Here is a 24,924-nt window from a genome sequence, read left to right on the forward strand (position 1 = left end):
GATTCTGTCGGTGAATGAACGGCTGAGATCAAATACGGTGTCTGTCGCAGTGTGATCCGTGGCCAGGTAATTGCCTAGCATATCTGTCATTTACGCATCACAACTGTCTTGTACTCTTCTGTTTAAATTATCGCTAATTTGATATATATATATATATATAAAAAACTGAATTTCTTCTATTGAAGTACCGGCCAATTGGTGGCCTGAGACATAACTCAGTCCTAGTTTCAAGTATTACAAATTGTCAGGGCTACACATAAACCTTGTTGTTCCAGTCACGTTTACGAATTTCTCTACTCCTTTCTGCCGTGATTGTCTATGGATTTATTACCGGCTATTCAATGCCGCTAGCAGCCGATCGAAAACAAACAGATCATACAAATGTTAACCAGCAAACGTGTGTTGCCGACCCACCCTCGTCTTCGGATATTCACCTTTTTTGTAGGTAGATAGCCATTGAGCGGTGGCTGGCACCTGTTGGCGGCAATGGCCTTTGTAATTCTACTTCGATGCTGTCCACTATCGATGAACTAAAGGACAGTTGTTTCATCATTGGTGGAAAAGAAGAACGGCTCATTTTCTCCGACCGCTTATAGAACGAGGTAAGTAGGGGACGATTTCTGCTCACTTAGTCACCTAATCGTCCTAGGGATTCTGAGCAGGCAGCCTCCGAAAATTGCCCGAGCAAACCAACGATGCTAGAGGCGTAAATCTGTAATAGTACGGTAACGAAGGCACGGGTCTTTGCCGTAGGTGATGCTATCTAATTCGATACGGATAGTAGCATATCATGTTAACGGTACTATATGATTATAATTTTTAATTTTCACTATTTTTTTTTTTGTCATACGTTGTATTTTCTAAAATCAAACAGCCCAGTCAGTCAGTAAGTCGACTTGCACGTTGGTCTGAAACGAACACGACTATCATTCTTCTTCTGAACTAGAAATTTATATGACGCACTAATTGTTTCGTCGTAGGGTAAAATTTTGAACCAAATGGATGCTACACTGAGGATATCTCTCAGCTCAACTGAATTTGCATCGAACAGCAAAGACATCATTATGAGAGTTCTACGTATAACAAGAATTTATAAATTCTAATAAAGATAACCCTTTAAGAGAGAAGAGAGGTTTAGTAAGCAAAATTGCGCGTTCCCCTATCTCGATCCGCTAAACAGTCTGAAGATGCAACGGCTGCCAGGCGAAATTATTAGCTGGAAGCTAATGGATCCGATAACAGGGACACATCGCGCTAGATAAATACGAAAAAAAATACTTTAGAATGAAAAAAAAAAAAAAATTGTCTGTTCTCGAACTGAGCCGATACTATAAACAACACTCCCTATGATCAGTGTTAATTAAAAGCATTTTCTATTAGCGTAGAGGGGTTCGTGGTAAAAGTTCTTTCTGAAAGAACTTTTACAAGTTGCAAGAACAAGTGCAGAAAGCTGTCTGCACTTGTACCATATATATATATATATATGAGGTTATGTGACATTAACACTATTCCACAAAGTTCTAGATTAAAATGCACCCATTTGGCTGAAAACGTGTTCTGGATACGACTAGTTTATTTCCACTTCACCAGTTATCTACTGTTATAGTAATGGGAATACGTTTTTAGCCCTTCTTTTACGTCTCATCAAGAGCGATATCACTTGTCATAGATTTGCTACGGGGCATTTTAACGATATGTTGTTTCATATGGCCAGAAGCCGTGTAAATCTTCGTTCGAATTACTGTGTTGATCACTTCGCTACTTATATATTGTCACCCCATTTTGACCTGCCCAACCTTCCCATCGTCCCTTCCATAGGCCCTATCCTCGATTGGTGGATAAGTCTATAGCTCAGCTAGGAAACACGTAAAAGTCTACGGTGCAGATGGATTCGTCAACTAATCAAAACAAATTCACGATATTTAGACGCTATACGAGACACACGCTGTGCGCCATCTCTTATCTTCTTCTTCTACCGATGCTGGGGTGGTTGAATCGCCTGACAAATTAACAAATGGTTCATATGGAGGCGTACGCACATAGGACGTTATACGATTCACGGATTTAAGGCCCAATGACCGTATTCAAGCTATAGTTGTCTGGGGGCCTTTTCTATGTAGATTAAACCACTCGTCGTATAAAACTAGGAGACGTATGATGTGTGAAGACAATATTATTCTGTCGGTTATTGTGCAGGCTCCATACACACATGTTCCGCTCCATTGGAAAAATTATATAAGGGATTCATATCGTTGTTATTATTACCAGAGTAAACTTGCAATTATTCATATTTAAAAGAAGCACCCGTTCACAGATGTTTCTCTCTACCACTTACCCTTTTATACCAGCTAGTTAGCCACGTCCCGTCGTTCTTCAACATCGAACGCTTTACTCCCGTTTCTGTGGAGATCTGGTTAATATATTTTTTCCCTTTGTTTCATTGTCCCAATTTCAATTTTTCCTGTTACTCGGTCAAATGTTCTCGCCGGTGCTATTTCACATTTACAGGGAACGGATACGCTTGAAGATAGAGAACGCCTGAAAACAATCACTCTTTTTGACTTTATTGGCTTGCTTTTCAGGTATATTAGGTTATAATCTAGCCGTGGAGTGAGTTGGCGGCCAAGCCAGTTACACATTTCAAAGCATCGTCCGTCATTTAATTTATCTCACTACTTGACCTGTGGCGTAGGTTCGAATCCATCAGTTAGGCGTATTATTTTTTTTTTGCCGATTAGATATTGGTAATTTATTTCCAAAAAGTTTTACTAATAGGTTTTGTTCGCTTAATCGTAAAATGGTTCTATAAGTTGCGGCTACCACCTGTCACGCCGCCTGCGTAGCAACTTCACACACCCTCGGGGCTTGTTCCAAGTGACGTTTCCTGCAGACTTTTAGACGCTACCATTTACTTTTTCAGGCTCTCTGTGTTTCATCTAAATAAACACTAACGAACAAAAACTGCTGATCTATTTTACCGATTTTAGCAGCGTCCCAATACAATGATTGTACTAATTTTAGACAAAATATTCAACTACGCACAGTTTAACACGGTACTACCTAGAGGCATTGCTTACTGTTGACTAACGAGAGCCAACGGGCTACAATTGCACCCATATAAACGTATAGTTCTATAAGCACTTATTGCTACCTGCTCAGTAACCAATTTACGAATCTGAAAGAAAAACCAGTATAGTAATATCAGTCAGGTACCGATTGGTTTCTCTCATCGTTAGGACTCCTGTAAGTAAGTTGCTCTATCCATCATTACGACAGCTAGCAAAGACACTTAAGCTAGACCGGGCGCCATTACTAAGCAACCTATTGAGTGATACGACCAGATTCACATCGAGATCGAAACCTCAGTGAAGGTTCTTCGAAACGTTTACGTCGGGCAACTCGTTACGCACCACTGGAAAAATTGTCGAAGCATTGTTCCGTGTGTGTGTTAGTATCTTAATCAGCTCGTGATTGTCACGAGTAGCGGTCGCGTATGTCTGGATAGATAAATTATGACAAAACCGAAAAGTCACTCGACTTCGATGAGTTCGCGAAGTATTGTAAACAACAATTTAGTTTAATGGTTTCCCGGGACGTTAGCTATACGGGATTTGGGGCTGAGATTTGACGAAAGAGTCGCAAGTCATGCTGCGCCTCACCGCGTTTGGTGGGATGATCCTACTCAGCTCACCTCTCAGCTTGTCCTTATTGCTATCACCCGTACCGTGAAAAAAATTGCTAAAAGTGTGACGAGAAACGCCTTACTCAATGACATCTTCTGCACGTTAATGATTGGAGGCTTGAAAGAGCTACACATAAGAAAAGCCAATACGTCAAATTAATATGTAAGTCTTTATAGAAGTAAGCGTGGGGTAAATGTTCTGAGGTTAGCGCGACTTGGCCTTTCACGTTCGACGGTTCTAGATAACATGATATCGTATTATAGACTCATTTCATGGTAGGTTATATGGATCGCACTAGAATACACATGTTATATTAGTGTTTCACTAATATAACATGTGTATATGTAATAATACTCTTCTGACTCACATTTTCTGCGCTTGAAAAAACACGCGTATGCCTTCTCAGAAAATAGTTTGAGAGAGAAACACGAAAATGGTTTCCAAGTCATGCCAACGCCACATGTTTGTCTTTCGTCCTTGAAGATAGTTAATGAAATGTCGATAGGTAAAAATTATCATGGGAATCGATCCCATGGGCGTTGGTTATACTACTTATTTAATTGGTTCCCACTCTATGTGCCTATTAGTTCCATTTTTTTTTTATTGAGGACATGATTTTACGCTGTACCCCTACGTGGACGCCCTCTTTATTCATGCCTTAACCAAAACGAGGCTCCTACTAATCCTTATAGGAGCAAAGTTTAAGTTTCTCGTGCAATTATGCTAGGCCACGCGTATAACAATTGACTCTAGATATGGCTGCTGTATCTTCAGGCAGTTGCTCGTCGAAGATTGCGACAGAACAGGAACTAATTAATGAATTAGCTTCCGGTAATTTTTTCAAGTTAATTAGTCTTATTGCAATTTTTTTCTGCCCAATGAGGTTACGTTGGGATTATAACTTAGTCTGTCAGAAGGGGCGTTGTATCGTACTCAATGCGAGTAATATGAAGACATTTTGGTGCGCCAAAAACGTTTTTGGTTGTATTCACTAATGGTCTTTAGTTTTCCCATATCTTGGGCCTCTCGCCTCACCTATCAGAACATATTTTTCCAAAACAACTTTAGTCCGGACAAAAGACGTCAGATACGATAATTTGAAAGGAAAAAAAACACGCACTTTCTATAGTTATGAATGAAATATCTCTTAATAAGAAGCGAGGCGCCGACTGTTAAGAAAAAGTTTCATCGTCGAAAGTGCCCTCTAGTTCGATCTGACTGAAGATAAATTTGCGTTCATCAAATTACTATTTTTTACCCCGTCTTTGCTAATTCGAACCCAGGCTAAATTTTCCTGGCCTACTACCCATTTCTTTAAGCACAGCTTAATCATGTGACCTATTACATTTTTATCTATTCATTGTCAACCTTTATTCTATCAACGGTTCGCCATATTCTTGAAATCCTGGTCATCCAATCTATCGCCGCTAGAAAGCGGTCACCTTGTCTAAATCATCACAAACAACTTGGGCATTGATTCAAGCGAAGCCCATTATTGAAACTTTTGATCTCAACCGGCGGCAGCCTGGTCCGGCCAGGCGTTGCGCGGACTGGCCGTGACTGCCTGTTGTTAAATCGATTCTGTCCATAGGCCTATGCATCGAGAATCGCAGTAACGGGAGAAGAAGCAGCGGCAATACTAGCGTTCTAAGTAGTTTGTATAATCTCTTTCAGTCGGCGTCGAAACGTCGTGATTCTACAGTTGCCGCCTTACGCGCTGACTTCATGTCCTGGCGCCACGCGCTTTAGCCCTTCGACGCTCCGTAGAGCAGGCGTTAGCGGTAGGCATCCAGATCGATTGGCGACAGTCGATGGGGTGGATCGAGAACGTCGGGAGCATCGTATGGGTGATAATATTGTCCTATAGTTATTCTATGAGCTGTGCCATTGAGAACGCTAGACAAGCTACTTGCCTGCCTATTGTCCCTTCAGCGACGGTTCGTCGTCGTATGCTAAACCTTACCGTTGCGCTGCCAACACCGCCAAAGGCGTCACAAATCCGAACTTTTAGTAAATCCGTGGCGTTGCGTACACCTGCTTTTAAATTGATACAATTAAGGACGTCTTCAATCTAATCAGTTATTACCGCTGTATAAAATAGATCATCGTAGATTTTTTATTGTCTGAACACGTTTGGCTAGTGTAGCTCGTTTTGCAACATCCGCGTCGTTGCTAGGTCGTTACTAGTCTCGCCAATGGATTTACAATGCCCAGCGAGAACATTAGCAATACGACGATGACTTTCAATAAGCTCGAACAGAAACCGTACGCCATAGCGCTACGAACGATTTCATGGTATATATAGAAAAGACCAAACAACACAGGATAGCAAGCAATATGCTCGCACACTGACGATACGTGTCGCACCACATAACGTACCAAGTTAAAACAAGTTACGCTGTAAATGTCGACGGGTAACATCGATGCGAACACTGAAATATATGCGTTTGAATATATAATATATATACTTGTGCATAGAGGAACGATGGGGGACTCGAGGAAGTCGCAGCTTAAAAAACCCGCCAGAGTGTTTTCTGCTTGTAAGGGCGTGTGACCAAAAAGCGCGTGAGGAAATTGTTGGCGTCGAGAAAAACGACTGGGCTAAAATCCTGTTTTCGGGATCAAAGGGATTTAGACGGAATTTCAACATAGATATAGACGAATTCGATTCAAGCAACAGTTACAGATCGAAATTTAAACTTGGCTAGAAAATTAGGAAAACAGGTATCAGACATATTCGTATTCTCCAAAATGTTTAACGGTGTTTTTATAATTTGTTAATTATTAAATTAATTAGTTAGTAATAAGTCGTTCGGGCCCTGAAATATCTGTTTACACAATTATTGCAAGTAACAGTATATGTACGCTGAGTAAGCTATATTAACTGGTTTGGACTCGAAGCATGTACGGGTGCCTTTTGTGGCCGTCCGATCACATATGTTTTCTCTCATTGAACTACTCGATGACTGTTTACTACCTTTGTAAGTGTCTAGCCTATACAATTGTCGATCTGTTCGATCGTTGTTTAGCTATTGGCTGAGTGAGGGCCCTAATACACATAAGATGGTGTCGTGTTTTTAAGTCAAACATGCTTAAACAACGTGGAATTCACGTCGTGAGGTCTCTTTTCACACAGATTATTAGCCCACGTCACGAGCTGAACCGTCAAATACTTCGTTTACACTATTTCTTGTGTTTTCAATAAAAAAAAAAAAAAAAAAAAAAAAAAAGCGACTCAGAAAATCGCTACGGCTAAAACTGCACGACTCAACCTATCGTGCTTCATCTATATCAATCGTATGTTATTTATGTGCTTCCGATCGACACCGACGATAGATAAATTTCTCTTAGTAAAGAAAGTCATATAAAAAAACGGCCGAAGTTTTCTTTTCTAGGCTTTCCGTGAATGCTCCTGAAGGCATTTAGCAAGAATATGAACATCGTACGTTTCGTTAGTTATTTTGTTTTGAATAAGTTCACTGTGTATATATGTAGAAAAAACAAGGGAAACTAGTTTTATTGACGCCTTAATCTTCAATAATGGAGGTGTGGGGTGCTATCACCTTCGGTAAGCCCCTGACAAAACGTAGCCTATCTATAAATTTTATCCGAGTTGAATAACTTTAGCGTATCAGAGATAAAATAACGCGGTTAAGCTTATTGTTTTAATTATTTTTTATAGAAAAATTGTTTTCTGTTCTCTAACAGGGACAGCGGTATGTCGCCTGCTTTATTTTTCAAGAGACTACATCATCGATGTAATTACTAATCAGTCTTTACCCGAAATGTTTTCTTTAATCTATGCTGCGGGCATTGAGCTAGCTCCTTGTTAAACAGCCGTAACGATTTGGACTATGGAACTATAACAATGTTCTAGCGGCAACTTCCTATCCGAAACCCGGTATCTCGCTTGAAACGTCAATAGCCCTCTGCAGCTACAATTACAGTTGTTCGCTGGATGGTCGCGCACTTCGGTTTATCGTCTGTTCGATTCCTTTTGTTCAGCTCCATTCTCATCCTTCTTTTCGACGAGGCATTCGTCACGTTGTTGGCGTCTGATCGAAGTCGAAGTTGATCGAAATAGTCCTCGTTTTAGATACCACCGACGCCGCCATCGCTGTCAGCGATGACAGTATGCAGAAAAAAGCTCTACTAGATGGCATTGACGTCGTAGGGAGAATATGCTGGTGTCGCCGCTGCCGCCATTGAATCTATGAATTCAGCTCAATCAGTTGTGCTGCCTTGAACGTTTTGCGACGACGGTCGAGGAGAACCTCCGTGATGGCTACGTGCTGTGAGGGGTCTGTGGCCCATAACTGCCGCTGTGCTGCTGCTGCTGTGACAATGTTGCCAGAAGAATCAGAGGTGGGACAGCGGCGCGAGGGGACACGAGCCACTAGGCAGGCAGGCAGGCAGGCAGGGAGGCGGATCGCCTGGCTGGCTAGCAGGGGCACGAACAGACGCACAGATCAACCGACGACCGACAGAAAGGGATAGATGCTGTAGGAACAGAACGAGCAAAACGGAGAGACAGTTATCCAGCTAGAAAGAAACCGTGCGGAGATCGAGCATTGGCAGTACTGCCGTAACAGTACGGAACAATCGAATCGATAGACAGACAAACGGATGGACCGAGGAACCCCGACGGCGGAAACAGCCCGCGACCGATCGGCGAAGCTAAGAGGCTCCGACGACAACAGCAGCGGCGGCGCCGGCCGTAAAAACGGCGGGTGACAAAGACGCAATGACGAAAATGAAAACGATCAGTCAACGCTACTATTAGCATCGCCTCTCTTTGCTCTTTGTTGACGGTGAAGGCGCAGATTTAGGTAACTTTTCTCATCCCTTCTCCCAAATACGACAACAATGACAAAGGTTATGATGATGATGACGACTATTCCGCATTGACAAAAAAGAAGAAGCAAAGCAGCTGGAAACGTCTGGAAGCTGTGACTAACAAAGTTAAGTTGTCGAATCCCGAAGCTTTTCCTCTAACTCCGTTTAATAAGCTTTTGAAAGTTTGGAGAACAACCAACTGAGTTTGCAGCATCCCTTAGCTCATTCCGTAAATTTGCTAGTTGACTAATGAAAATAGAATGAAGCTTGCGAGAAAAACCACTTCATAAATAAAAGCCTAAGCTGATAGAGATCCACCAAATATCGAAGACGGTACCCACATGATCAAGCTTAATTAACACAACGCTATTTTATCTGCTGCTAATTTAGAGCGCGTAGGTGTACTAACATTTCGCGTGGCGGGGCCTGAACCACTGATCCCTGATATAAGCAGATAATGTTGGCTGAAAACTTTAATTTTGCTAACTTTTAAGTTCCGAATATTGACATCGAAGCAGAATATAAAGGTTGCCGATCAAAGCGAAACTGAGCTAAAAAGAGAACTTAAAGAAACAACATTTTGATTTGTCATAAAACTTAATCCGATTCTTACATTGACGTGTAGCTGAAAAAATCAATGTACGCATAATGGCAGAATGCATCTTGGTGTCTAGGTGAAGGAAGATGTTACCGCATACTATTTTAATATTCAACTAGTATATTTTCTCTAATTAGAAAAAAAAGTGTAACATTTATACCTTTTTTTTTCAAGATAAATAACTTTATTTTTAGAAGTATATGCAGATGTGCTCTGTTAGCTTTCCTGTGTGTAGCCGAACAAGTCGGTTAGAGACAGTTCGACCGGTCTGCAAAAGCAACGTACACCTAAAAATTTTCAACTTTTTGACAGGAGCGAACTTTCATCCGGAGTCACTGATCCTGGCAGACAGACTCTCGGGTTAGAACGGGGCAACTGTAATCGGGCAGTAACAAATGGGGTAAACGTAACTTGTTCAAAGTATCTTCTCTATATACTTAACATAATTCTGCATATTTTGAAAGGAAATGGCAAAAACAATTGACTAAAACGAACGCATGCTGCCAACGCGACCATTGATAAGGTGACGTCCAACGCCAAATCAGTAGGCGATAAATTTTTGTCTTTTCACACACCGGAGACAGTCGACGACCATTTAAGGCTGGCCATTGTTCCTAGTTTCATGAAACGGTCACTCCTCATTCAATGAAACAGCCGCCTTTTGCAGCCTATCAATTATCAAGCTGACAAGCATGCTTGCTGCTTTTTTGTCTATAGCGTCTGCCTAGTTAGTCGTTAAGTAGTTGGTCTCAAAATAGAGGCGCGGTTAGATTTCAAAACGTTTTTTAGAGTCTCTCTCGTTCTTTTTCTTTAGATATTGCTTAAATTCACAGTAATTATGTATGCGACGGAAATATAGTAGAAGATGGGAACAACGACACAATAAGAAGCGACCGGCAGATAGATGTCAAACAATGGAGTCAACAGAAGATTTGCGACGCGGTAACAGAGTATAAGAAAAACGGCCGAAAGCAATGACTAACAACTGGGCCGCCTGCCACCTACACTTAGTGGCCATTAATGAACCACCCTACCTGAACAGATAGCTTCCCCGCCTATGGACCGTGTCCGAACATTCTATGTGTCTAATTTGGTTGTCAAGGGTTAATTGTATTGACTTCTCCACGTCTCACTTCAGCGGTACGGTATTTTACGGAAACGTCGCATGATCGTTGCGACGCCAGAAGATACGATATCAAAGTCGTCTTCCTCAATGCGACCAACTATTCTGTGGCAGTAACTTGAATTTAGCGCGCTGATGCTGTTATCATGCCGCCTACATCGATTACCTACTAGCTCAGTTTCTAGCCAGTGGCTAATTATCCACCGGATATTGCTCCGTTTCTGATGACCGATCGAAACGTCGCCAGCCTCGCGATGTGCGATTCAATGATCATTACGCTTCCTGAAGTTTGGTCTAGCGCAGGATCAGCGATCACGGAACTCGATTGACAAGTGAGCTGTTGCCATAGGCTCACCCGTTGTGCTACGGTCGCAAGCTCGATTCTGATCCTCGTTCTTGATAGATGTACCTAGATGCAGGCAGGCCTGGAATGAATGATCGCCCCGAGAACAATACGGTTGCGCCTGTGCGATTCGTTATCGCTTCTGTATTTTCTCCTGGAAAAACGGGTTTCAAAGTCCACTGTGACTCAAATGTCTGTCCTTCTAACGGCACAGCTGTTTTTATTTGTTTCGGCTGCTTTCCTATCTAGCCTATAGCATCTACTGTCTTGCACCTATCTCTAGCGTATCCATCCTCTCTATCTCGACCGCCGGAGCAGCCCCAGGCAGTTTCGTGCAAAGAGGTGAAACTTACGGGTAACGCTTTTGACACATGCTGTCGTCGCTACTCCCCACCGACCCCTAGTCAGTTGTTCTTTCGCAGAGTCACCCTTTAGCAGAAACAGCGGTGGCGCCAATGGCTATGGGGGCGTTTATAGGTCACCAGCGCGAAGGAAGGGCCACGTGTAAAAACTAGACGGGCCGTCGGTGTCCAAACGCATCGGTCAACCTATGCGCCTTCGAAACGACGCGACAGGCTACTGCTTTTTTCAGTTGGAGTTTGCCGAAGTAGCAGTGGCAGTGATGTCCCACCAGTCCGCGATGGTTCTTATAGTGAAGTTAAATCGAGAGAAAAAATGACCTTAAACTAATTAGGTCTATAGCTTTCTCTACGTTCGGAGCTAGCTATACATCTACGTTGATACGATGGAATAGGTTAGGTTACAAAGCAGCCAATAGAAATATTCAGTAGTCGAGTTCACTTGTATTACCCACAATAATTTATGAAGCGTTAACTGACTAAATTATACAAACTAGTTATGCTGCGTCTATGTAGAACCTCGAGAGATAGCTGGCTGTCACCAGCGTTCCCAATCTCCCTTCGTAGTTTTTGCGTAATTGCCACAATGAAACCGCCCAGAAACGTATTTGAATCGAAATACGCGTATCTGTGTTACCTCCATAATCCATATCGTAGATAAATTGCAGTCGAACACAATATAGAAAGAACGGTAACGCGCGTTTTTTTGAGAGAGATTTTTTTGTGCACTGACGCTTAAGGGGCTGTACGCATGGTCTTCAATGTCCCGCTCAGCTCTGCATTTCCTTGTCTGAATGCTGAGTCTCGTCATTGCCGTGTCTGTATAGGTGACATCACTGTGTCATTTCCAATCTATCGCAAATAGCTGGGTACGCTTTAAGGATTACGACTCTAGAACACCTGAGAGGAATCACACAACAATGGCTGGTTGTTTTTTCTTCAACGTAAGAAGCAAAAATAATTCAGCGTCGCCGTGGGACAAATGTTTTTCAATTGAGTTTTTTCCACCCGTGTTACAGTGCCCCACTACCCGGTCTGCTTCAGAAGAAAAGGCACCCTTCAAGTACCAGCTCTACTCAATTATGCTGTACCGATGACTACTTGGAAAGAAACAGGAAAACTCATTGGATGGTGTCAATCCGAAGAACTGGCGTTCTACGAAGGGAGTTATGTTCGCTGGTTCTATATTTTTGTTCGTTTCACCTCTGTGAAGGAGATGTAGAAACACGCCTACCGTTATGCAAGACGCAAATTGACAGTGTGGAAAAACATAGCCTTCCGTTTGGGAAAAAGCTAGACGCACAGCTCAGGTGGCGTCTGCTTCAGTTATTTCTTTTGACCAGTTGAGCATGTTTTGTCTCAACTCTGATGTCACCTGGTATCCATACCTGACCCTAGTTTTGCTTCATCTCGCCTATTTGATCGAGAATATGGTGAGAATTAAGTGATGCCTGTATTTTCAGGTCCTCCTCCTCCTGGGTCGAAACGGGACGCTTTAACTAATTAACAACCTAAAACCTGAAATGATTATAGCATAGAATGCATATTTGGGCTGTGTTCCTATCATTGGAATTCGAGTGTCGTCTTGATTAGCTCTAAAAATTTTACTTTCCTAACACAAAGACATCTATATAATATGAACCTGTCTCAGTACGTTATAGATTGCCATTGTCTGCGTGTATGGAAGAAGCAACGATAGTACACAACTTTCTATAGTTATATTGTTATGCCATACGTTTGTCTTGCGTTCCTTTCTCTAAAATTCTGTTGGAAGTTGTAGTAACTAAGACGGCTATCTGGACAATGAAATTACAGTCTTACATTTTGCTATATTTTTATTTTTCGACGTGTCTGTTACGCTGCGCTCTAAGGACGAACTTTTATCTAAGCATTTTACATATACTCTATCTCTATAGTCTAGAAAGGATACATATGTATCATATAGTTTACGTTTATAGAGCATATATGATTTGGCCCATTTTAATGATACTTTGGTTTTCATTTTATGTTTGGTACTTCATATAATGTTAAAGACGTCGACGACAATAGTCAACAGACAATCCGTTTTGGTTTGATCAGAATAGTTTTGTTAATGGTGGACCAACTAGTTGTAAAAAACAACACTAAGTAACTGTGACCACCCTAGGTAACAACGAGCAGGGCATGAAGAGTATAACCCTCTAAACCCTTATCAAATTTCGTCAACCCAAACCGGGGCTATCTAAATGTGTTCCGATTGCCTATAATAGTGTTGAAAAATTGCGCTTCTACATTGTACGCTCCAAGCTACGCTTCCAACTTAATTTAGTTGCGTTGCTATTTTTGAAGTTACTGGCAAAAAATGGAAACTAGCCGTGACGCCTTGAGTTCGCTGTTATTTTCTTCGAATAACGCCATTAAGCGCAAAGAAGTGTTTCTTATCTTTAGACAAATCTTCCAGAAGGACAAACAGTGCCCCTGGGCAACAAATTCTAGCTTGAATATCAAGTCAGCTACCAGCCTATTAGTGCGCTAACCATTGCCACTCAACAAAGGTGACTGAACTGCCAGTTTAAAAGTTCGCTCCGGTACAAAGTAGTTTGGGCATATTTGGACGAGCTGCCATTTTTACTTTTCACGGTGCGTATGCTTGGGATTTTCTCCTGTTCCGTGCACTGTCATCTGCTATTCGTTTGCTACATAGCCGTTCGGATATGAAACAGTTAGACCACCGTCCACCAAGTGCGTTGTATAGCAAGCACACGGTAACCACAATAACGATTTGAATTACGCCGTCGTGGCGTACAAGTAGTGGAGAACGAATGTGCATGCGTGCCTGTACGCTTTCTGCGTCGGGCTCAGTTGATCCGGATCTTGATAGGCAGCGTTCTTCTTCTTCTAGTTAAATCAGATAGTGTCGATGCTTGCACAGTAAAGACGATCTCTGTATGGGCTTTAGGGGGAAAGAAGCACTAGCTGTATGAATCTGAATTCATCACAGCCCCCCCTCGCGGTGTATGTTGTGACCCCATGGTATGCTTCTCTCCAGTGTACAGTTCCTATAAAACCGCGGCCATTCCGTTTGATTTGAATTGCAAGGTGTGATTGTATTGTTGCAAAAAATATCGAAGAAACCAACGAATAATAGCGTCGTTGTCGTCTTTTACCTTCAGTTGCTGCATGAGGCATCGCCCCCAAGTCACAGGAACCCGTCACCCACCCATTGGTAAACGCACATCTGACCCACAAGTCATTCCATGAAGTTGTACACATCTATTGTATACATGAAAGTGGCAAATGTTAAATTGCATTTTTTCAAAGTATTACTACAAATTGCTCTAATGTCTAGATCGTATAGTATTCCTTTTAATGCAATTTTGATGGGAGAATATATATACTCTTGCCCGAGAATATATACACGATATACCCTTGCTCAAATAGTTCTTTGCAGAACCTAAGCAATCGCTTAGCTAGACTAAATGCAGCATTCAAGTTGATGCTGCAAGCTTACAGCGTTACAATATAACTATCAAGTTTTGCCCGCCAGCAGGACTGGCCGATTTCCATCGACCCAGAACTTTCACACGAAAATTTGCAAGCACTTAATAACGTGCAGGAAACATTTTTATTACGAAAGTAGTAAATTTATTTAAGCTTTGGGAGACATTTCGGTGCATATCCCTGATGCTAAACTTGAACTGTATTAAGTATTCCAGCTGAGAGTGGCAGGATAGAAATAGGACGTGGTACTTTGGCATGTTACAAACAGCATGAATCACGTCCTATTGCTAAATTCGTCTACTGCTTGGCACATATATATGGCGCGTGTGCAAGATGAATCAACTAGATTTTTTACCTTTTTCTCGAATCTGCTGAAAACCCTATCATAAAATGAAGATTTCGATTCGAAGCTGTCTGTTTCACAGCTCGGGAAAAGTCGAAACGCACTGCCGGTGCGCCATGCTCCACCTACTTTGATCCTCGGTTCCCTAATGGGACGTTCTTTCCGTCTCTTTCCATCGCGTACTCGGATCCGTGTTTGCGGGCACGCGGGACTCGCCTCCTTGCGACGCGTACAGCAGTAACTTGAACGGCATCGCAGTCGCCGTCATCGACGGTGCCAACGGCGACTGCAACAGCAGTCTCAAGAACCCACAAATGCCAAATTCACCACAGCAACAGTGACAAAACGCGGCACCAGGAACGCTGATCTGTTGTTACATTACTTTGTCGTTACTCGGAGCTCGGAACGACCGGCACTTCCGCGTCTGCCTTCGCCTGCTCTCAAGCGGTGCTCACTGCGTTGCCATATTTTTTGTCGTCTTCATTTTTCTAGAGCCAACCATATCAACGTTGTCGTCTTCGGTTACTCTTTCATTTCCGAAGCATCATCCTCGTCACTTATCGCCCCATTGTGGCTCATCATGGGTCAATTCAGCAAATGGCGTCAGTCTTTCCCGTTCCGTTCTGGAATGACCGAGTGCTCTTCGGCCTTTGATGAGGAAATCACCGTTGCGTCATCATCGCAGTATCTGTTGACTATTTAAAACGATTGTTCATTTCTATTTTCCACCAGTTGTCAACAGCGGTGTTGCGGTTAGCCGATGAATAGACAACGTGTATGGCTAGCGGTCAGCCAACTGGGACTTTACGTTTCGGTGCTGGCATCGGTAATCTTCCTCGTACTCCTCAATCTCCCCGTCGGCAGCAGCTGCACGTTTTGCTTGATCTTCTCGACTGAAGTCACGCCACTCCCAGTTGCCGATGTGGCACCAGCAAACGCTGCTGCTGCTGCTGCGGCGGTAGGGATCGTAGCGGCGACTGATTGTTACCGCGGTCAACAATCTGCTCTTGTCGGCGTTGTTGTGGTAGCAACAATTTTGAGTGGCAGGGCACTTTAGGTGGCATTTTCAGTTTAGCTTTTGGATTTTGCTTCGTTCCTAACTGTGAACTCGCTCGCCCGCTCATGAGCGCGCGAGCTCAATAAATGTGCCTTATTGTATCGGGCTTAGGAGTTTCTCTTGGCTTTTCAGAGAAAAATATAAAGCCGTTTCACTTCGCTTGACAACCCAATATCTCGCGGCATGATGTATGATTTGTCCATTGGCAAGTAAACATATACACACAAATAGAAAAAGTGCGGTCTTTAAAGGATGTTGACTCGGATCAGAGTTTTTGTGCTTTGAGATTTTGCTGGGGGGATGCGTCCCCACCGACTGATTTGAGGACGAACCTGCCGTTGATGGTTTTAGCGGTTAAGTCACACTAAGCCGAAATGGCCATCAATTCGTGGCCGATGTTTGAAAGGAACTTTTAGATGCGTCGCCTGTCGCTAATGTTCATTCTCATTTTTACTTATGATACAATGATGCTAACGCTAATCCTTACAATTGTTGAGTATAATTTTTCGGCAAGCCATGTCCTATGAAGTAACTTACTTGAACGAGTGGCATGACGACCCGTTAAGCTGTTGAATTACCAGAACGCACGTAAAGAATTAGCATGAATTTAATGTCGGTCCTATTTAAAGCGGCTCTTTGTCACCGTTTGAGCACTACTTGGACTATTTGCCCCGACAGAGAAAACCTCTACTGATGTTAGCAGAACTATAAATTAAGTTAGAACATATTAGATCTTACCAGCTGATGAAAAAGGCCTAACGACGGTGCCGGGCGTAAAATTCGAAACTTAAATAATAGAAATAAGAGGCGTATACTATGGGCAATGCGGTATATTGATTATACACAACTAAACGTCTTCCGCAGGAGGAGGTCGTCTAAGTTCAGATAGGAAAGTTTTGAACACTATAAGATACGAAAACATCCTGGATTAATTCTGTCCGTTAATCGGACCTTCCACTCGTGCGCTCTAGCACACGAGGAATGCCGCTGCGAGGAAATCCTTGCTTTGATATGAGCAATATTATTGCACGTACGTACTGTCTAACGAGAAATTCGAAAAGTTTTAACGTTAGAAACGTGATCTAAATGTTCGAAATTGAACGTACTGCCGTTAAGCATTGGCTCATGCGACAGGCCCCTTCGCGCAGAAAATGAAATCTGTTTCGGACCCAGATTGAATTGGCAGGCCCGTTGCCTCTGGGACAACAATTTGGAATAAACATACATTACTCTATCAACTATCCAAATGCTATTAACATTTAAGGAAAGTCTGTTCAGACGACAGCTGTTGGAAGTATTTTTTCCTATAATTTCAGTCATCCGATAAAAACATAAGAGTTATTATTTTTTATTTTTATTATTCTGTCCCCATGTATTCGGTTGAATCCCTTACCTCGTTCGCGGGGCATTCTGATATTTCTTTGACTTTGCAAATTGTCCTTTGTACAAACTTTAATTTGTTCGCTCATAATTATAGCAGGCTATTGCCTGCATGGTGATTTCGGCTGCCCGGACCTTCGCAACTGGGACTGACCTATGACCCTGTATTCTCTAACAATATAATATGCTGCCTTATACTTCTGTTTCCGCTGTCAGTACCGATCGCTTGGCTCGTGGTATACCGAACTGACCCCTTCTTGTTTCCATGCTTTGCGATTAGTTTTCATGTTATAGATAGTAACGGTTATTCAACGGCTACGCTAACCCGCTGTACAAATTTGACGTTGTTCTTATTGATCAAGGTTACGTCCGGGGTGAGCGTACGGACACAGTTGAGTCGCCTTGATTTACGCAGGGCAAAATCACGACCTAAAATACTTAAAGGAAAAAAAGAACGCATTCAAAAAGCGTTTATCCAAGATGGCCCCACCAAAAGCTATGCAGTTCAGCAGGACCAGATCTTTCACTGAAAAACAACGATGTTAAATGTTCGATAACTACATTTGCTTTTTACGTAGTTTAAATACTGATTCGAATAAGCGCATAAAGCGTAACGTTGTATAATTTCACAGTAAAAATGGATCGTTTGATGAAGGTGGAAAACTTCACACTGCGCCAGACCGTTGCAACTTTTTTTTTTTTTCGCTCAAGCATGACGCGTAAAATGCCAAATCGGTACCATGGTAATAGTAGTTTGTATTCAGTCTATCTATGAACACACACAAATGGACCTTTGCAAGACTGATCCCTCGCACGATGACTTCCTGCTTCTCTGAGGACTTTCTTTCTCCATTTCATAGTCGCATATGAATGGCACAAGCCGATATTTGTCTGCTAGTAAACTTATACGCCGATGAGGCTTGTAGTGCTTTTCAATCAGCGTGCAAGCCAACGGATTATACGCGTCTACCGCCATCTTGGAACCAGCGCTCCGAAGGCGCGTCAGCATTGCACGTACGTTTCATAATGATTAGCTGGTCGCTTGCTTTTTTCGATCGTTCTTTATCTCTCGTTTGGGGTTCCATCCCCGAAATTCTACCTACGATCATACTGCATGTGAGCGGTACGGCCCCATACGATGCGAAGCCGTACGTACTACTTTCAATAGTGAACCCAACTCCTACGGTGACCCTGTCACAAGCCTCGGTGGCAACAGGACTGCGGGTCATCCTGTTTTCGTCAGGTGGTTGCGGTCGAATCGATGTTAACCTAGTGCAAGTTCCCCCTGTTGCTGCCGTTATTGTCGGCCCCACTGCCACTGCTATTTCCATTTACCTTCATGTTGAACTGCGGACCCCGATCATGTTCCACTAACGTTACTCGCGTCTTGGACTTGAACAAACTAGCAAGTCATCGTGTGTCGTACCGCGCTTGATGCTGCATAGAAGTACAGCGGCGCCGTCAGGTAATAGCAACGACAACAACAACAACAACATAGGTAGAACCAGCACTACCACCGTCAACAACACCAACAGACTGGCGACTGTTAGCGTTGTAAAAGACGACAACGAAAGCTACTCGACAAAACGAAGTTACCGAAGAGTGGCAGGAGAGGTTGGAGCAGCGCAGTTAAAAAAAAATCAAAAAGGTGCGAGATGACGAGCGATGAGACAAAAAAGAAATAGAAGATGAACAAGCAGGACGACGGAAAATCAAAGCAGAAAAATTCTGCCAATTGATGATGACGGACTTTGACGATAGTGACCGGTCACCGGTCAGAATGAGTGAGCGGGTAAGCAGTACTGCCCTCCGAGCGGAAATCAGAGCAGTCGCAGTAGCCGAACCGTTCGATTCGATCGTCGTCTGATCCGACGCGCTGACGACCAACCTATCGAAGAAAGCGAAGAGCAGAAACGAAATCATTACGTCGTCGTAGTCGCTAGCAGCCGTCGCTGGCCGAGATGCCAACTAAATTCACGAATCCAACAGTCGATTTTGCGCGTCGCGTTTTGTTGTGTTGTTCGAATTAATCGAAATTCAAGTCCAACAGTCATATACAGATAGATACGCACAGAGGAACAGGCACACCTGGTCATGTACACATTCTTCATCCGCATGCACACGGTACAGGAAACGCTTACGCCTTTCCCATCGTCCGTGGTACAAAATCAAATCGGAGATAAATCGCGTACGTCTCTACTGACGTAGTCGCTGCTTTACGCCGTGATTATCGTGATGATGATGACGACGACGAGGCCAATGATTATAGATCGTGCATTTCTGAGCAGTTTGGGGACAATGGTAACTTGTCAAAGCAGAGAAAACTTAAAAACAATTTTTTTTTTTTTTTGCTGAACTAAGCCCAAAAAAGGTAGGGTTTGAACGGAAATGCGTTCAAATCGAGATTTCGTCGTTCGCGTTTAACGCAAGTCGTGTCACTGGTTTTTGCAGCAGCGACCGCAGATGTCGATGATTGTAGCTGTTCGGACTTTTCCCTCTTTATTTACTACAAGAATATGGTGCATCGAAAAAAACTTGAGATCAAAGCTATTAACGATCATACACACGACATATACTATTTAAATTGTTTGCTATTAGGTATATACAGACACCGCCGAATTCTACCTATTCTATTGCGGAAGTTGCTGTGGCGTTTTTAAGGCTCATATTTATTGTTATTTTCAGGCTTGTAGGTGTCAATACAGTTTGGCAAAAGTCCCTTACTTGCTAATTTCTAGGCGTCTTTTCTTTCAACTAGGTCATCTGGAAAATATATTTGGTGAACCCTAGTTCCGTGTTCGGGCTTTTCTAAAAATTCCTCCGGAGGGGCCTCCAGCGTTCTCCTGCAAGGATTTCGGTAGCAACAAGTTGAATAATAGAATTTACTGTTAAACGGTTATCGTTAGACTTGCTGTTTGTCTTCTTCTACTGCACAAGTTATGTGGGCGACCTTTCTACTTAGGTCGTGTCTGTAGGATCATGTCAGGTACCCGCTGCTGTTGCGTCCTTGCTGATAGACCGTGCTCCTTTGCAGGGAACTTTATCTCATATGGCTGAAAAACTTACTTGTATGAGACCCGGTTTTTTCATCTCTGATTTCTCTTGCAGAGTAGAGCACAATCATCAGTTAGTGTGACTTGAACTTATAATACTAATAGGATTTGCAAATCTTTTCTGTCAGCAGTGGAGCTGAGGCAGCGAAAAGCACGTTGCTATCCAGCACCGTCCCCGGATTCATTGACGGCAATATCCGCAGGCATTTTCCACCTATGAAGAGGAGGATTATCTTGCGGCAGCCGAATTTCCTTTAGGTAGAGACTTTGAAAATAAGTCTCTCCTACATGATTATACTTATCTCGTTACAAGGTCGGCAGCTGTACGCCTATAGAGTTCGTCTTCAATAAACACGTGAAGTTCTTCACTGCTATTTCCAGCTCCACCTTTAAGACCTGACGAATCTACGAAATGAAGTTCGTGCAACTAATTGTTCCCCCTATATTATTGAGCCAATGTAGTTTCACGGAATGAGGTTCGCGGTCGGTAAAAGAAACTCCCGGTATTTATAGAAGCTATGAGCAGTCTGTTTTCGGCAAAACTCCGTACTGCGCATTGCTGAAGCCAACAGCAAACATGGCAAAGCGTCCATCTTAACGTATGCGGAGGCTCCGTAGGATGCACGAAAGTCATGGGGTCGACAAACCCGTCCGTAAAGAGGAGGTGTCTTTGTCGAGGATGCCAGCGATCCACTAGCTTTAATTTTACTTGAGGACTTTCAGAGATTTAAAACACTGGATGAGCATATAGCTGGAGGTCGTTCAATGCAAGATGTGTTTTTTACGCTTGGCAAAATTTAGCCGTACTTTGGGGATTCGTATTTTTGTTTCTTAAGCCTTGTAAGGTGCACCTTACAAGGGACTACTTGATAGAATCGCTTACAAATCTATTACGAATTGCTTGTAAACGCTATATTAAAAAAGTACGAATTATTCAAAAAAGAAAAATAATAATTTCTATATAATATTAGCAGAATCCTTGAATCGGGTACAAAACAGGAAGTTTTACAGAAAACAGGCTTTTTTTATCGCGATGTCTGCTATAGTAGAAACACAAAGAGTTTGTACTCGCCGAACACGCCTGATCCGATCCACTCTCGCTGCAATTCATGAATAAAACGTGAAATCTGAAAGCTGACTTTCGTATAGATGATCGAAATAGGAATAATTTCGAAAAAAAAAACGAAAGATAGTTTTCTACACGTGACTGACCCCTGTTCAAGTGTACAAATAGGGCTCAAGTGAGCCTTCAATTATAGCCAAGAAAAATAGAGGTCAACTGGTGAATATGAGATCGCAGCTATCATAAAAGCTGTTCGAAGTAATATTTTTACAGTATTATGTATAATCTAAGCCAGTGTACGTGGCCGTGCGACTCGTAGCAAAACAACTATTGCGTATCTGCATAAAAGCAGAATTGTCACTCACTCTACCTTAAACGAAAAGGCTATTACACGCACGAATGAGTAGCTATTTTTCGACTATGAACCAGGCGGAGCAAACCTGTCGGCGAATTGGGAAGAAGAAGAAACCGGGAAGTATTTGGGAGCAAAATTGTACTTGTCGACTATCGCTGCTGCCTTAATAACCGGTGCGGAACGGCGCTGCGGCGTTTGTTGTTGGGGGAGGACCTGGAGAGGGAAAGGGGCTCTTTCTTGGCGCGTGCCAGCGCTTCCGTATGGCTTTGTTGGTTGGTGGTGACAGCAATAGAGTCGCGAGGGAGGCATGCCGCCAAATATCCAGAGAAAGGGCGTTAAAGTGGGACGGGGAAATCAAGGAACCGCCCCTTACTCGAATGTAGCCACAGACCGGGCGAGAACCTTTGTAGCGTGGCCCCGCTCTGTAGGCGGCTGAGCGACTCTGTTATTGCCTAGCATTTTTAGCTAAGTTAGTGCAATTCGAACACTGATCTAGGTTGTTCTGGGTATCGCTAATTTCAATAGGTTATCTGTGGCAGTGGCCCAACTGTGAGCGTAGATCGAGCCATTATTAGGTCCATTCGCCATTTTCCTGAACTGCTTGATATTGTCCTTTGCAGGTCCCACTAGTTATTGCGTTGGTAAAGCTGAGTGAATAAGGCATGGAGGTAAGGCGACACATTGGACGTTGTATTTGCATGCGTACAGCTAATGCAGAAGTAAGTTCCGAAGATAGAATTTCGTTGACAGAAGGTCCTGATCGTGCACAGTAAACAGAGCCGCGATTGCATAAGATCGATCGAGTGGCTAACCGATATCCGACTGTACAAGTAGAACGTCAACGATTAATAAAAAAAATTCTAATACCTGGGGCGACCCCGCGTTGTTTGATTTGTGTTTCTTAGGCTTGACGTGCCTCCATCACACAAAAGACAACGATGACCCTCAATCATACTAATCTGTGGACAAGTTTCCAAAATGACTATTCGGAATCGCTTCAAAGACTGCCAGGAAGGGTTTTGCTGATACCATCTGGGCTGTGCAAAGAGATCTATTGCAGGATTACGATATCAGCAGCTCCTACTGTTATTCTTTCAGCGTCCTCTCCTGTAATCTTTTATAGCACTCTATCCTTTAGACAGCCAGCGCAACCAGCCAGTATAGAGAATAGATGACCAAGGGTGAATTTTCACTTTGAAACGATGACACAGCATATATCCTGATGTGCTAATTGAGCTTCGTTGTTATAACTGCAGTACGTCTATTGACATGCACTACTGTTGTTTCACAGCTGAAATCTCGATAAGGTAAAGCATTTAGAGCGGTTACCCTACCCAGTCTACGTATGACCTAAAATGAGGCTTACTTCTGAGCAGCGTATCGAGTTGACCCACCTGGGACGGCAATCCCATAGCTCGCATTGACAACTGTCGAGTTTTTCTGGGGCTCAGCCGTCCTCCCTAGCACAATTGCACTCTCATTATGCTCAAGTGCTGGCGTCGTTGCCAATGTAAAGTGACAATCCTGGCTTTCGATCGTCATTATTGAAATGCCTCCAAGCGGAAAAAAGCGGGCGGCAGAACGAAGAAAAACGAATGGCCAAGACCACGATGGCGACAACGGTAGCGCAAAGGCACAGAAGTGAAGAGGTTAAAAGAGAAGATAAAAAGAAACAAGAAGACAAGTACAAGTGACAAATATGTCCCCAGGGTTGCTCGGTCAAAAACAGCCAACCGAGACGACATCTACTCCCGCCGCCGCCTCCGCCTCCGCCGCCGCCGCCGCCGCCGTCGCCGCCCCCGCAAGAGAAACTTGCCGGAGCTATCGAAAAAAAAGACAAACTGGCTGGTTCGTCGGCCATTGGCCTTCGTTCGTGCATTGGCAGCGTGTCTTGATGATTGCCATAATGATAATATTGAAACGACTAACGGCGATGGATAATTCTAGACGTTAGAACAACTGCAAATATATTGTTGCGGTGCCTGTAAGTTCAGTTCTGTTTTGGCCATATTTCGTCGACAACTTATCTGTCATATTGTTGCAATGAGAATTCTAAGTTTACAACAAGGATGTCGTTCCTATTGCTGATAATGAAATGCTGAAAGTGTTTCTGAAGGAAGTTTGTAACGTTTTTGTCAACGTCATTTGTCAATAACTTAATAATCTTGAAGTGAAAGGGAGATCCTCAAAAGCTTCACTCGGTAGTGAGTATTATGCTTTCGTATAACCAAAAAAAGGACAGGGTAACAAATATGTACGAATATATAAGCAGAATAGGGCCTGCCTACTTCGCGTGAGTTCATTGTAATGCCGTACATAGACTGCTAAGCTTTTAGTTCACTTGTTAAAGTTCGGTATTGTCGCACGGAGAAAAGTGCAAAGGAAATGTTGAGAAGGGTGGCTCTTTAACGCAGTGACTTGAACCTCAGTTTTCGCGAGACGAAAAAATCGCAACGGATGCCTATTTTCCTTGTGCGGCCTGAATTATGCATGTTGAAAAAATAATCCTTGCAAAAAGTCGTTTGTTGTAAGTACGAGTTTCACGTTTTACTACAGGTAAAGCTACAGGTAAGCAGAGGTTGTCGCTATTGAGCATTCTAAGCTACCATAGCTAGTGGATATTTTGGACTATGTTCGACGAGTCACTAGCTGACAAACGGACTATGAATAAGGTCAGAACAAGAGTCCTGATGCTAATGAGCTTCATTCTTGCCAAATCGTCGTAAGAAACTCAAAGAGGTTCTACAGTAATTGTATTATTAAAAAAAAATAGTGGTAGAAGTAGACGTGAGAATAAGTCACAGATTTAGCTGTTACAATAGCTAATGATCCAGTAAAGTCGATCTTGTCCAGCGACCCAAGCCCGCTGAAGCGTCGCAGCGAAGACGTCATGGCTTCAGCCGAAGAACCTAATTATAGACGAGACGGGGACGGGGACGGGGGGGGGGGATAGGTTTGTAGTGAAGTCATCAAATGCAGTGGACCGTACCGAGGTGGTGACGAAGGAGGACGCTCTCGATAACGGTGCATGCAGTCGTAAACACAACAGCGGTAGCCGAAGGAAGGCACAATGTTCTCGCCGCCATCGCATCGTTTGATAGACCAGTGCGTGGACAACGACAATGACGCCGACACGCGACCCTGAATGTGAAAGATCCCTGCGAAAAGGTCGGGAATAGATGGCGGCGAAATATTTAAGGGACTGTCGGCATTTTTGTCGGAACGGAAGTCTACAATGTATAGCTGGCGGT

The 24,924-nt window shown here is 43.1% G+C and overlaps 1 protein-coding gene across 15 annotated transcripts in view; it reads left to right on the forward strand.

The window, feature by feature from the left end:
• Window positions 1-22,851: 22,851 nt before the first annotated feature.
• LOC147754947 (uncharacterized) overlaps window positions 22,852-24,924 on the forward strand; it is a 46,227-nt gene continuing 44,154 nt past the window's right edge. For 5 of the 15 annotated variants that reach the window (XR_015329827.1, XR_015329832.1, XR_015329833.1 and 2 more), the window contains exon 1: window positions 22,852-23,657. The gene's annotated coding sequence lies outside the window, so the exon portion shown is untranslated. Of the gene's footprint in view, window positions 24,201-24,924 lie in introns of all 15 variants that reach the window. The other 10 variants (XR_015329823.1, XR_015329825.1, XR_015329826.1 and 7 more) reach the window with 4 other exon arrangements.

Source organism: Varroa destructor, unplaced genomic scaffold, assembly GCF_002443255.2.
Source record: "Varroa destructor unplaced genomic scaffold, Vdes_3.0 BEIS01000006.1, whole genome shotgun sequence".
Classification (NCBI taxonomy): Eukaryota; Metazoa; Arthropoda; class Arachnida; order Mesostigmata; family Varroidae; genus Varroa; species Varroa destructor.